Source organism: Lepidochelys kempii, chromosome 2, assembly GCF_965140265.1.
Source record: "Lepidochelys kempii isolate rLepKem1 chromosome 2, rLepKem1.hap2, whole genome shotgun sequence".
Classification (NCBI taxonomy): domain Eukaryota; kingdom Metazoa; phylum Chordata; order Testudines; family Cheloniidae; genus Lepidochelys; species Lepidochelys kempii.
This window is the reverse complement of record NC_133257.1, coordinates 72,597,706-72,611,702: the sequence shown is the minus strand read 5'-3', so window position 1 is coordinate 72,611,702 and position 13,997 is coordinate 72,597,706. Positions and strand designations below refer to the sequence as shown.

The following is a 13,997-nucleotide window of genomic DNA, read 5'->3' as shown; positions in this document are numbered from 1 at the left end:
AATGATCTAAGCCTTTTTAAAAACATGGGTACTATAAATGGATGTGTTCTGGTCTGTTTCCAACACTGAATCATTTATAAAATGTACTATAAAGGAAAAAAATATTTATTGTATGTGAAGAACAATAATACAATTAAACTTTTCAAACCAGTAGACATAGTAGCTTGTGATCCTTTATAAGTACATATTTAAAATTAAATTTAAAATGCATGTTAGGATCAGATTATGCTACCCTTACAAATGGAATAATACCTTCCTTTGGTCCCAACTCAGCAACTTTCTTATTTAGGAAGTCAGTGTAAGCACATTCTTAACTTTAAAGTGAAGAATATGTTTACATGTCTTCCTGTATAGTGACAAACTTCAGCAGGTCTTTAAGTGATTTCCTGAACTTGATCCTCCAGGAACAGTACCATAGAAATCAATGGGACTAGCTGTGCATTGAGTTACTACCTCATATGAGTGAGTGGCTATTAGAAAGTAGGCCTTAATTAAGTCCGTTTAATGTTTATTGCAGAAGAGGTTTTAATTTCAAAGTGCTAGGGAGATATGAAGGAACCCTGTACCTTCTCTTGTTGTGTAAGGTTTCGAATATGTGGCTAAAACAAAATTTATTTTTAAAAATCAACTGAATGGGAATAAAGTAGCACTAATCTTTCAAGAGAAGTTTTCCTGTCCTCTAGCACCCTGTACTAAATGTATTAGTGTTAGGTAAGAAAGTTTTGTGAAACTCAAAGGGCAGAGGGTGGTAGCTTCACTAACCTAACTGACTCTCCTAGCCAATAGTTTTTTCTAGTGGTACTCATGGTTACCTGGGGTGAGAAAAATATAAAACTACGATTGATGATTATTAGGTAAGCTACATCCAGAAAAAAAAATGCTTTTCACAGTACTGGACTATCACAAAATGTCAGTTTATGATGTGGAACAGCATTGCAATCTTAAAAATAAGGAGAAGTACTTGCAGTTGGTAGAAACTTCCATGACTGCTGAAGACCGTGTCTGAGTAATAATCAGGATAATTACTCCTTTTTATTAAAAAACCCAACCAAATAAAAACTAAACAATATAAAACAAACAAACCCTCAGTTATGTCATACTATTTATGTAAGCATAAGAGTCATTCTTTGCTAGCAGATTGCTAGAATGGCAATGAACTTAAACTTGCAAGAGACTGTCTACTTGCTGTTCAAAGAAAAAGAAAAAAAAAAGAAAAGGCAAAATATTGCACCGATGGTACAAGACCCAGGCCTCTTAAGATCAGCTCTTAAGTCCAAAGTCCAATCTATTCAGGCATGCAGATGGATAACCTGCTTTAAGATAAATTGTAATAAATTGTTCTCCTTAACCACTGAGTATAGGACCAGAAGTAATGGGCTTAAACTGCAACAAAGGAGATTTAGGTTGGACATTAGAAATAACTTCCTAACTGTAACAGTAATTAAGCACTGAAAGAAATTACCTAGGGAAGTTGTGCAATCTCCATCACTGGAGGTTTTCAAGAATAGGTTACACTAATGCCTCTCAGGAATGGTCTAGATAATACTTCTAATACCCCTCATTGTGGGGGACTGGACTAGATAACTGTAGTGAGGCAGAGTGGTCTCTCTTTGGACTCTCCATGGTACATGGAGCCAAACTCACCTCACCTCACCCCCTCGCCGGAAGTACCAAAGTATAGAGGAAGGGCCCTGCAGCTCAGTTGAGGTTTCACCAGAGGAGGAGGCAGATGTCTCTTATAGGGAGCCGAGCCTTCTATGGGACTCTGAACCAGCAGCTGAGCAGATAGTGCCCTACTAAGTGAAGAGACAAAGGACCCCCAGAAGTGGCAGCCAACCAGCTCAACATGGTGAGACAGAGCCCCAGCTTGACAGAGCAACTCCAGCTAAGTGGGGTAGAAAGCAACTTGTGCTGCTGGAAAGCGAGGCAGCAGATTTTGGTTTCCCCACCAATCCAGTGGTGGAACCCCCTGCCACTAACAAGAACCTGGGCTGGGACCCAGTGGAGTAGGGTGGGCCCAGGTTCCCCCTACCCCCTTTTCCATTTCCCCACATCTGGGGATAGGCAACACACTCACTCTAGGCCTGAAGACCTGTGCCTTGATTGTTGTTTGCCCCACCCAGGACTCTGTGGGCTTTAGACTGTTGATTGCTGTCTGACTTAGCCAGCAGGCGCTAGGCTAAAGACTGCTTATTGCTCTACCCTGCCTGGGGGCCAGAACTCCAGACTGTTAAATGTTGTTTGCCACAGCCAGGAGGCTGCTAGCTATAGACTGCTTGTTGCTTGACCCAGCCAACAGGGCCCGAGCCCACCTACTGTTGCCTGATGCAGTGAGATAAAGTGCTTTTCCTCCCAACTTGAGAGTGAGGGACTACTATAGTAACCTATCAAGATCCCTTCCAGTTCTACATTTCTATGATTCTATAAGATGGCTGTACTGAGAGTGGATACATTGAGGGCCAAGGGAGAAAATAAGAAAAAAAGTAAAACCCCTTGATACAGTTTGTATTTGTTATAAATCATGGCTGTGCATCCATAGAATTATGATTTAGGTTTTATGAATTTTAGAATTCCAAGACCAACATTGTTAAGTTAAGCAAATGAAAATTCATAACATCCCAACACTTCAGTAGCACATCTGAAATTACAATAAAAGAGCTATAAAGCATAATTGTAACCGGAGTGGTCTGTTCTCATTAAGGATGGTAGAGCCAAGGGGCTAGCCAACCCTTAGTTCATGGCATGGTCCTTTAAGGTTTGGGGAGTTCTGATGTATGCAAAGGCCTAGGAAATGGCAGAGGCAGATACTGGTAAAGAGGAAGTAGTCTTGGAAAATATTTAGTGTTTGAGGGAGAAATCCTGTTACTGTCCCTTTAGGGCCCAGGATTAGCACAGGATGGGGCAAGGCTCCCCTCTCTCCCAGTCAACTGTGACGAGCCCTGAGAAGGAGGACAAGATAAATGTGGGAAACTGAGCCAACATGTGGAGAAGCTAGCTGAGATCTGTAGCTGGCCTGAAGTACAACCCAGCTCCTGGAGAAGGCCTGGAGACTCCTGAAAGTCAGGTTGGAATCCTACCTGAACCGTTATACACACCCCATAAGAGCTTGGACTTCAAGGGCTAAAGAGGGGCTAAAGTTTGTATTCTAAAAGAGTTAACAAATCTTATACCCCACAAAAGGGGTATCTGTTTGAGGTGTTCAGGTCTGAATAAATGATTGAAAGAACCAAGAGGGAGTAGAGGACAACACATTTCCTGGGCCACAAGAAGGTGTGCTTGATGGTGGCATCCTACAACAACAGTACTTTATGAAAAACACTAATTCACCAAGATGAGGAGCCACCAAGTTCTGTAGCATCGTTCTTGTTGTTTCTGTAATAGATGTTGTTGAATTACTAATTCTTACCGTGAAGGAGTTTTTTGCTGAAGTGCATCCCCATGCCAGTCCAGAAAATCAACAATATGAAAACCGAGTACTCTAAAACAATGGATGTTTTAAAGTATTTCTTCTTTTTTGGTAAGACTGCTATGAAAACAGTGTGTTCAGGCTGACAAAGTATTGCTATAATTCCGCAATACGAGACATTGATTACTGGTATTCTGTAGTGCTTTTCTGAAGTTCTGGGGTTCACTGAAAAGTCCTAGGGTAGTCTGAAATGGTAGTTCTTGGACTTATCCTAATTGTTAAATTATCACAGTAAGTATTACTGGTGGCTGTTAGTGATTTTCTTAGATTTAGTGGCAGAGTTACTGCTTTAAAATCCAAAGGGCATCTGTTCAAATACCACCAGAGTTCAAATTCTTTCCACAATTATAAAGCACAGGTGACTGATTCAGTCTGACTGGTCTGATTCTGTGTTGTTGCATAGTAAGCTATAATTAAATATCGGTAGGTACATTTTTGCAGCATTCTGTGAATTTTAATTTTGTTTTCCATGAGTATTTGAGTGTGGAAGCTTAAAAATTATGTATGTATCAATTATGTACATATGTATGTAGCCCAGTGAGCTAGTTTGCCTTTGCATTATATTCTGCTTTGCATTATATTCAGCAGTAATGCAAGAAACCTACAGGCCTGTATCCTATAATATGTTAGCTTCAGCAAGTTAGCATGAGGCTTGAGGCCTATGAACTTTGAACAGATAAACTTTGCACAGATAAATGGCCCAACAGAAAACCCCAAGTATTTGGGGAGCTGAAAATAGAGTTTAAGGGGAAGTTCTGACCACAGCTACATGAGTCCTGGCAACAAACTGATGTACATACCAGGTACATGAGATGCATCTAAGGCTACCTTGCTTGCTTGCCTAAATATCTTTTCTTATACATTTATTATTTTCTTATGGGTTTGTTTATTTGTTTTATTATAATAGGTTTATAGGTTTATATTATAATATATTTTGGCTGTAACACAAGGGACCTGTTGGCCACATCCTGTATGTTGAGGTAAGGCAAAATTAGCATACATATGTTTGGGAGCTTTCACCTGGATAGATAGTGATGAGCTAAAGCATAAGGTCCATATATGGCTGCAACCTTTAACATAGAGGATGCATTAAAGCAGGTTGGCATAGGGGCTTTCCTCAGTTAATACCCTTTTAAACTGAACAGATACACCACAATTTGGAGATTGCAAAGAACCAAAATAACCAGTTAGGACAGAAATAACAAATGTGATACCTGACCACAAAAGAGCCCTGGTAATGAACAGACGTATATGATAATAAGTTGAGATCACTGACCTATAGGAAAAAGACACTCCAACATTAGTAAGGTGAGGAAATACAAATAAGGAAACAGAGGAAAAATCCCCTACTGAATATGCATCAAACATAGAGGCATCAGTGTATTATAAAAGTGGCATCACAGCCTGGGGGCAGTAGGAGAGTGAGATGTAGTCCTTGGGAGGTACCAGAATGATGGTCATTGGTGATGATGGGGAAGGTGATGGTGATGAGGAAGATAATGGCTAACACTTCAGGTTGTTCTACAGGGGATGGTGTGATTATATGGATGTGTAGATGTACATTCTGTAGTATCTCAATTTACCTTACTGAGTTGGGGTGTTTGTGACTATGCTAAATGTATGAATAAGCTATATTTGTAAATATAAAATAGTTCCTATTTTGTGAGTGTTGCAACTGTCCACACTGGGGTTCCCAACTATATAATAATTTGAATAATACTGGACCTGATTGTGGGACAAGAACATGTCGACCATCAAAGTGATAACTGGGGATTCTTAAATAATCAATATAATGAATACATAATCTAAAGATTGAGCACCAGATATTTAAATTTAAGTCAAATTCAGTTACAAGAATGGTAAAAAGGAAACATTAGAGAAAGGTAAACACAAGTGAAGCAAATTTGTTCAAATTTTTTAACATATTTTTTTCTTAATATTAGCTTAGTTCTGAAGAATAATACAGCTTAGTGCCAGTGAAAGCTGCCTTAACCCTGAACAAAAAGGTAGTTCATCTTTGTTTTCTCGACTGAAACTGACAACAAAGATGCCAGTTGTGATGGTGATTTTTGTAATGTGGATACCTGTCAACTAGGAAGAGGACTGAGACTTCCAACTCTTTTCACAAAAGCCACCAAAAAGCCATCAGATAGTGGTAACTTTGGTTCACTTCCAGCTTGGACAGCTTTTAATGAATGACACAGAACTGACTGATCTAAACAACTATTATCTAGAGACAGTCCAATCCCCTCTATTTTTCTGCATCTATTGAAAAATGTGACTCATTATAACAGTGTATTGGAACTGCTATTTAGTAGGCCAAATCTGAGAGATCAAAATACCCTGCCTGTTCTCATAGAGATTGGGTCTTTTCTTTTATCAGACAGTCTAATGACAAAAAGCAACACAAAACTTCTCAAAAGCCAAAGCATCATTAATTAGTATAGTGTGTGAAAAGTTTTCTCAGTGAGCATCTGGTATTGAGGGGCAGAGTGACTTTGTGTTTTTTCTTTCCTTTGTTTGTTTTGTTTTTAAAAAACTAAGTACTGTTTGTGAAAGAAACTGGATTGACAGTTTCAACATTTTGGGATGTATACGTAGGAGGATTGCCAGCAGATCAAGGGACGTGATCATTCCCCTCTATTCAGCATTGGTAAGGCCTCATCTGGAGTACTGTGTCCAGTTTTGGGCCCCACACAACAAGAAGGATGTGGAAAAATTGGAAAGAGTCCAGTGGAGGGAAACAAAAATGATTAGGGGGCTGGAGCACATGACTTATGAGGAGAGGCTGAGGGAACTGGGATTATTTAGTCTGCAGAAGAGAAGAATGAGGGGGGATTTGATAGCCGCTTTCAACTACCTGAAAAGGGGTTCCAAAGAGGATGGATCTAGACTGTTCTCTGTGGTAGCAGATGACAGAACAAGGAGTAATGGTCTCAAGTTGCAGTGGAGGAAGTTTAGGTTGGATATTAGGAAAAACTTTTTCTCTAGGAGGGTGGTGAACCACTGGAATGCGTTACCTAGGGAGGTGGTGGAATCTCCTTCCTTAGTGGTTTTTAAGGTCAGGCTTGACAAAGCCCTGGCTGGGATGATTTAGTTGGGGATTGGTCCAGCTTTGAGCAGGGGGTTGGACTAGATGACCTCCTGAGGTCCCTTCCAACCCTGATATTCTGTGATTCTGTGACAGCACTGGAGCGATGTGTGCCTTTTTAAAGGAACTCTGAAAAACTGAGATGAGCAATTCTAGCTAAGGGCCTATGCTGTAGTAATGGCAATTATTTTTTGATGTGAGAACAAGCAGAGGGCTGAATGATCAGGTCCACGCTGGCCAATTTGCACTAATTATACAGCACATTAAGTAGTCTAGCCAATCACTCTCCTTACTCAATGTAAGTGTGGAGGAGCTGGAAGCTCCACTATGCCCAAGCCTCCACTGGTATAACAGGGGCCATCTGTCCCACAGAGTCCACTCTCAGACCCTTGCCGCTTAACCTGCCTCCATGTTGTGTGAGTTGAGCAGAGATGATGAGACAAACTGGCAGCATCACAAAATGGAAGTAGCTGGCAGATCTGAGCACTGCTTTTGGTCATAATCCAATGGTATAACTATGTATTTAATTTTAAAATATCACAAGTTACTTGTGCCCAAGATGTTCTCAGAGTAATTGTGAAGTTTAGAGTTTATGGGGACAGTGATTCTTCAGGTCGAGGAATCCAAATACATGCAAGCAAAAACAGGACAAAAATTCAAAATGAGAACATTTAAAAATGTTCCTTTTGAAGCATCTAGTAAATATTTCACTAAACAGACAACATGAACATTCAATTCTTGTGTAAAATTGTAGTGCTAGTAATGATAGGCAATAAATCCACTGAAGTATGAACACAGAGGATTTTAACTTCAAATGCCAATTCAGCTTTGGCTCTGCTGCTGTTGTCAACAGGTCCATTATATTTATTTTGTTGTATTCTTACAGTATGTGTGATATACTTTTTCTTCTTTTTAGTTATCTTTTTCTGTATTATTGCCATGAACCCATTTTTTTCTTCTTCAAATCCATTATCTTTTCCCCACATTCTTGTTTTTTCCTTCTCTTCCATGCACTCTTATTCACCACCCTTCCACGTCTATACACATTCACTATGAAGCTAACCCTCGTCTTCATTGTGAACATAAGGGAAATAACACTTAAGGGTGTGTATTGTATTCAATCATGTAGGGAGAATAACATTTCCACCATAATCACCAGTGTCCCAATTTGAAAGCATCATTCTTGTATCTTAACATGAAAGATATGAGAATTGGAGAATCAGTTATATAAAGAGCTCTGGAATATTGTGGTTCTTCAGTCCAAGTGAAATTCAAACAGTACCTTATAGGCAAATTAACAGAACACACTAGATTTACTGGCTCACCCTTGCAGGAGTTTAATACCCAGAAAATGTTACTGTGACAAAATTCCTGCTGTACCTTGGTGGCTCTTGCGCTTATTGGCGGATTTGCTCAACTTGGAGCTTCACGGCAGCCCTCAGCTTGGCCGTTTTTCTGAACCCACAGTCCAGGTCGACTCCTCCTGTGTCTGACCAGGAGTTGGGAGCATTTGGGGGAAACCTGGGCCCACCCTCTACTCCGGGTTCCAGCCCAGGGCCCTGTGGAATGCAGCTGTCTAGAGTGCCTCCTGGAACAGCTGTGAGACAGCTACAACTCCCCGGGCTACTTTCCCCATGGCCTCCTCCCAACACCTTCTTTATCCTCATCATAGGACCTTCCTCCTGGTGTGTGATAATGCTTATACACCTCAGTCCTCCAACAGTCCACGTTCTCACTCTCAGCTCCTAGTGCCTCTTGCTCCCAGCTCCTCATACGCACACCAGAAACTGAAGTGAGCGCCTTTTTAAAACCCAGGTGCCCTGATTATCCTGCCTTAATTGATTCTAGCAGCTTCTTGATTGGCTGCAGGTGTTCTAATCAGCCTGTCTTAATTGTCTCCAGAAGGTTCCTGATTGTTCTGGAACCTTCCCTGTTACCTTATCCAGGGAAAAGGGACCTACTTAGCCTGGGGCTAATATATCTGCCTTCTATTACTCTCCTATAGCCATCTGGCCCGACTGTGTCACAGTTACTAATTAATAATTACTATTGAGAACCAGCTAACTGCTGTCTTAATTCTTTTCCCAGAGTTTGTTCCCCACATCAGTTACAGATTCATGTGAATTCTCTTATATCAAGTACATACATAATTATTAATATTAGAGAACAAGAGAAGATTTGATAATTTATTTTATTAACTAATAGTAAATGTAATCATTAGTATAGGAATATATTTCATTTCAATGTTTGAATATTCCACACTTCAGTTACCCAATATTCAATTTGTTTAACATCTGTAAGTTGCCAACTGAGACTGTCTGCCATGCAAAATATAATCTTTTTTTACTTACCTGGTGCGCTCATTTCACTTTCCACTCTGGCTTGTCTATTTTATTCATGTGTTGCATCTTTTCATAACCCTAGACTATAGGTACTCTTGTTTGTACAATACCTAGCAGACTGGGTCCCTGGTCCTAATTAGAGCCCTTAAATACTACTCTAATAAAATAATAATTCAGTTTCAATAAGCTATGTGGGCAATATTTTCAAAAGTGACTGATAATGTGGTGTTGGTGCCTCAATTTTTGGCTGCCCATCGTGAGACACCTCTAAAGGGAATTAAGTTTTTAGAGGGTTGGTGGTCAGTACTTTCTGAACATCAGGCTCCATTAAAGTGTCTCAGTCTGGGTACCCAAAATCACTAATCATTTTTGAAAATCTTGAGTTGCTAGGACTGCTTCACAGGCAGACATTTAAACAACATGTGAATCTCTTATGCTTGTTGTGACGGAGTCTCCTTTCCATGGGTAAACTCAGTTCTACAAGTTTACAAAGAGTATTGTTCAAATATCAGACTTAGCTCTCATAGGTTTTCTTAGACCTGTGAAACTTTCATGACACATTAATCTGTGATGAATAACTAAAAATTATAATGTTTCTTGCTTCAACATTATATGTTTCTAGTATAGGTGTCTGTCTGACTTATGGATAAACATGAGCTCCTTTCTTGTGGTTTCTGCAATCTTCATCTTGCCCACAAATTCACCTTGTTGCCTTGGATACTGCATTCTGGCTGTTCTTCACTAAATGATACCTATCTGAGAGAGGTAGGCAGGGTATAATATAGAACAGCCTCCAGATGTAGAACTAGCCTGAGAATGGGGAAGCCAGAAGCCACTGCTTTGCAGCCTCCCAACTCTGTTGTGCCCAGCAATTACTGCATGTAGCACACAGTGTAGACCATTATACGCATTCACTCTAAGTTACTTGTAAATAGCATTGGTTTAATTTGGGGTGGGGGGGGCTGAATTTCTACTACAATTTCCTCTTTCTCGTTCTGCACTTACTTACATTTTACTGTGGGCCTACATACTCCTTTGATACTTTTGCTTTCTCCCGTAGGACTAGAATCACTTCTATGAAGCTACTCCTGTTTATGCTACTGGAGGATCTGGCCCTTAATTGTTAGCTTGTCAGCCTTACTGTCAGCCCTAAGAGGCATCCACAAAATACATCTATACTTTTAAATTCATATGCATAACTTAAGGCTTTAGTAGCTCAGTAACCACATGTTATGATAATCTTCTATTTTGGAAACCTTAGTGTGCAGGACAAATTGCAAGTTAGAACCAGAAAGAAAACTAAACAGAATTACACCAAACAAAGAAATAAAAACAAATGCAAAAAACAGCCTCTTTTGGGTTACTCTGTGTTTTATACTACTCAGTCCATGAAAAACTACTAGCTATTCATACCAGTCCTTCCAAAATTTTCCATTAATTCTCCTGATTTAAATAACTTTCAGTTTGCAAACAAGTCAACCTTAATTTCACTCAAAACATATCTCCCTTAACAACCAAATTTATGAAGTGTCGTAGCTGTGTTGGTCCCAGGATATTAGAAAGAAGGTGGGTGAGGCAATATCTTTTATTAGTCCAATATTTTATTATTTATTGGACCAATAAAAGATATTATCTCACCCATCTTGTCTCTCTGAGCAGTCCACGCCCAGATCTTGAAACAAAAGTTCATTCAAGAATCCCGCATGCATCGGGTTCTTCTTAACATGACCCCAGTTACATGATTTTAGTTTTTTTTCCCCAAAGTTTAGCGTTCTAGTCCATTGGTCTTAAATCTGTAACAGTCAGTTTCAGAGGTAGGCAAACTCACTTGGTCTGATTGGTATAACAGGGCCTTTTGCCCTAGACAATACTGGAAAAAAACACAAGACACTGGGAATATGGTTTAACTAGGCTGTAACTTTATTAAGTAGCTTATCGGGGAACTATCCACCAATTACTCATCCAGTATAGGTCATTCTTTCTTTGCAATCCATGCTATCTGGTGGGGCCTGCCATCAACCCCCTGATCCTCATGCTACATCTGGTCCCTGCGCTATTTCAGTGCAGCGTATTAGCCTCCTTTGGGTGCAGTGGATCCAATAAGCTTAGGCTGTACTTTCTCTCCAACCCATCAGCCACAGAGCCCATCTCCTCCCCTTTTCAAGACACAAAGAGGGGTGGGGATTTACAGTCCTTAAAGGGCCAAGACACAAAGAGGGGTGGGGATTTACAGTCCTTAAAGGGCCAGAATTTTTCTTTCCCCTACTGGTCTACACACACCTCTAAAGCTCAGGAGGGTTGTGGGAAGCATTTGCAAAAGATATCCATCCCAATTTTGCAGACTGAAGAGGTTTGGCTAGGTTTCTGATAAAAACCATTCAAATATTCAGATTCTTGGTCAAATCAAATCAGCTTGAAATCTTTTGATATTTGCCTGCCCCTAATCTTAAATTTGTTTTTTGTATAGATCTTGCTTTCGCTTCCATTTATTTATTTTTACAGAATTTTGTCTATCTGTGTTGGAAAAAAAGGTGTTTTTAAAGTGTTCTTCTCCTGATAAACATTAAGGACTGTCTTCAGAAGAAAATATGTCCAGTTTCCTATCAGATGCCTGTGTGAGGTCATACAAGTCCCCAAATACTGTTTTGTTTTTCCTGTTTTGGTTTGGTTTGGGTTTTTTTGTGGCTTTAGTGACCCTGCACAAGCTTATATAATGAGGAAGCCAGAAAGAGCTTTCAATGATTTTAACACTAAGAAGGTGGACAAAACGAGTCACAAATATTTTGGAGAACAGTTTTTCTATTAGGCTTCTTAAAGGTGTAGTAGAGTTCATTTAAAATAATACAAAATACTGCCTTTTAAGAATTTATTCTGCATAGAACCACCATTTACCTTAGACCACTAGTTCACTAAGAACAAACTTCCTACAACAGAAAAGATTTCTGATGGGTGAACATTGCAAATTAGCAGTTTTAGGAGGTAGATTTGTTGATTTCCTCAGTTATACGTACTCCATCCTCCATTTATTATAAGCAAATAATCTCTTATTTGCCATTTCCATTTATGAATGGCAGTTTTATGGGCTGGAGTTTTTATTTTAACTTCGAGGAGTGGAACCAAGTGGTGTGAATTTGTTTGTAATATATATATATATATTAATTTTGTAACGTAATTTAGGCTTTGTACACTTTTATATAAAAACATTTAGAAGAGATTTTCAACCAGGCCTCTGTGCATGTGACAACTGCATAGTTACAAAAACTAGAAACAGACTGTGTTCTTTAACATCTGCTGACTCTGGTGATTGATAGGAAAGGAAGTGGGGGACAACAGAGATACCACAATTGATACAACCTGATATACATGTGAGTAATCTCACTGGATGAGCAGTAATGCCCAACAGATCACACAAATGGAAAAGCTAAAGATGAGGAGTTCTGGCCCAGATTAGTTTTTGTTTCTATGTTATCCTTATCAGGTATCACTATAATATCTTGGTGTCCAAAGGCTTTTTGTGAGAGCAGTTTGCTGGCCTAAATGAAGTAAGTTTGTGGTCTCAGCCCAGTTCCTAGTGTACGTGTATTGGCATCATAAAAATTACATCCTAGTGAGAACTAATTGACACCCAAGAAGGCAAACTGGGTAGAGAGGCCAAAGAATTAATGGGTTTGGATAGCGAATTATTCCTTCATCCCTAGAGTTGCTACCTAACCAGGAGAAAGTCACAATTATAGGGCAGGGTAGGCAAGTGTGTTTATGCTGTACCTGGTAGTGACTAAATACAGGGGTATAGTCTTCAGGCTTGCAATCCAGCATATATCACCGGAACATTTTAAAAAGTGTAAACAAAATTAAATAGCCTTTACCCAGAGATGACAAAGCCCTGGCTGGGATGATTTCGCTGGGGTTGGTCCTGCTTTGAGCAGGGGTTTGGACTAGATGACCTCCTGAGGTCTCTTCCAACCCTAATCTTCTGTGATTCTATGATTTTATGATTAACTGATGTTAACACGTTGGAAATGAGAACTTACTGTGTCAAGTATTAGAAAGATGAGGTGAGTGAGGTAATATCTTTTTGTTGAATTATATGTAAAGTATTAACATGCAGGATTCAATCCATCCCTGCTGTCTCCCCATCCAATACAATGGATTTGCTCATGACTGTTCTTTCTATACTTACATCATTCACTTTGATCACAAATAGAGAATGTACGTGGCATATGTATTTTCCCCGACACCCTAAATTCAGTAAGTCCAAATTCTCAATGATTTCAGTGTGTTGACCTTACCTCACACATCATTCCCTGCCTTCATCTGTCCACCTGTGGGGAAGGAAGAAAAGCAGAGGCTCTACAGAAGGCTCTACAGAAGGCTCATGAAGCGTTGCCCTATGTCTCTTTACACCCTTGCATGGGCACAGAAACAAGCCTGTAGTTTGGCTCTTTATTTAGGCTATTGCCAGATTATTTGTTCTACAGATTAGGCAGAAAGCTAATAGGAGACCTATTCACTTTGCAGTGTATGTGTCCTAATTTTATATTATATTTATATCAAATAGACACACACACACATAAATACAATAAAATCATAAATACACATATAGATATATACACGCACACATACACAGGAGTATGTGCATGTGTGTACCCCTGTGTGTGTTTATAATTAGATGTGGCTTTTGAGCTGTGAATTTTATACACTCATAGATGTAAAGGCATCAAAAGTTGTGTGTACATATATATATGCATCTCTGTGAATGGTATATGTGTACAAGTGAAATATAATGGTCAAAATTATGTAAAGTAGCTAATATTAAATGTTATCCCAGAATGAAGATGGGCAGACGAGCCTATAAAATATTTCGTACTTGTCTTTTTGTAATTATACATAAGCAAGACTAATGTATAAGTCTGCAGTATATAAGCTCTATACATTGAGTTTTAAGAAAGCAGAATGCAGGGAAAATGTTGATGTTATGTTATAAATATTGATTCACCTGTTACTCAGGCAAGATTATTTCAGTCATTGCTGTTCATTCAACAGTATCATAAAAATGAACAAATGAGTTTTAGATTGGGACAAGAACTCCATATTTTCT

At 39.3% G+C, this 13,997-nt stretch overlaps 1 protein-coding gene across 18 annotated transcripts in view; it reads left to right on the top strand.

Moving 5' to 3' along the window:
• SNTG1 (syntrophin gamma 1) overlaps positions 1 to 13,997 on the top strand; it is a 526,846-nt gene that overhangs the window by 298,569 nt on the left and 214,280 nt on the right. The window lies entirely within an intron of this gene.